The sequence below is a fragment of the Mus caroli genome, chromosome 2, assembly GCF_900094665.2.
Source record: "Mus caroli chromosome 2, CAROLI_EIJ_v1.1, whole genome shotgun sequence".
Taxonomy (NCBI): domain Eukaryota; kingdom Metazoa; phylum Chordata; class Mammalia; order Rodentia; family Muridae; genus Mus; species Mus caroli.
In genome coordinates this window covers 170,308,740-170,310,211 of record NC_034571.1, presented here as the reverse complement: position 1 = coordinate 170,310,211, position 1,472 = coordinate 170,308,740, and positions in this window count along the sequence as shown.

The following is a 1,472-nucleotide window of genomic DNA, read 5'->3' as shown; positions in this document are numbered from 1 at the left end:
CCACGGCAATTCTTATAAAAGGAAAACATTTCATTAAGGCTAGCTTACAGTTTCAGAGGTTTATTTCATTATCTTCATGGCAGGAAGCACGGGGGCAGGCAGGCAGGCATGGTGCTNGAGAAGGAGCTGAGAGCTCCACATCTGGATCCACAGGCATCAGGAAGAAAATTTCCACAGTGGGCCTGGCCTGAGCATGAGGCCTCAAAGCCCACCCTGAGGTACATACTTCCTCCAACAAAGCTAGACCCACTCCTCCTAAGAGTGCCACTAATAGAGCTGAACATTCAAACACTTGAGTCTATGGGAGCCATTCGTTCCTATTCAAACCACCACAGCTGCTAATGTGGGGGCTCAGAATAATAGCACATCAGACAGCATCAACCTCATGCATCTTTCTGGCCAGTTTCTACCTCTTGAGCCTCACTTTGTCCAAAGCAATGGACCCACAATTGATACCCTCCCAAGGCCTCTGATTTAGCCTGACATAANGCTAGTCTCTCTTGTTCCACAAAAACACTTTTACTGTCCTGAAGAGGGCTTGCCCAATCAAGAAGTTTGGTCAAATGCTAAGACACACATGAGATGTATGGTGTTCTTGGTAGCCATAAGGCATCTGACGGGATATATTGTTGATGCTGTCATCCGCTGCCAGCACAGGCTTACATCATCCGCAGCTGTGCCCAACTCTATCAGCACTTCCTGTCTCCTGAATTCTCCTAGCACTGATGTTCTAAAACCTCTGGAAGCAAATGGTCTCTGTGCTTCACACACAGGAAAAATTCCATTTTGTACAGCCCCAGCAGACCCTGAGGCAGCAAGTGGTTCCCAGTCTGCCTTGGCCCNTACTGTGGTGCCATGGTCTGATGAGGGTCAGAGTCAGCCCCACAGGAGCTCTGCATGACCTGCCTGTCTGATTGGCATGATGTGGGGAAACCCAGGACTCCCAAGTCCACAGACCCTGTAGCTATTGTTTGTGTAGACCAGGGGGGTGCTATCCATGAGATGCACACTCAATGTTTACCATATCCAAGTGCGAACAGCATCAGTGTCAGAAATGTGCAAATGCANTTTCCATGAGCCAGTTAGCGCCAAGAGTTGTTGGGATAAGTACACGCCTCAGGTGGCCTTTGGACAGTCGTCCCCACCAGTGTGCCCTCACACGCTGCGTGGAGGATGCTAGAGCATCAGCACTTCCAAATGAGACAATGTTAATTCAGAGCTTTCCAGTCTGTCCTTCCACCTTGGTGACTCGGGAACAAAGGGAGGAAAAACATCACCCAGAATGGACAAACACCTGTGTCCAGAGCAGAGTCCTGTCCACGTCCATTCCCAGGAACTGCGAGGGCTCACCACTCAAGCTTCCTCTCCGAACCTCACCACCGCCAGTTGCAGCCAGTTTGGGAAAAAACATGAGTCCTGCCAACATCCACGCCTCTTTTCCCCTTTTCCATAAACTTTTTCCCCTAACCATA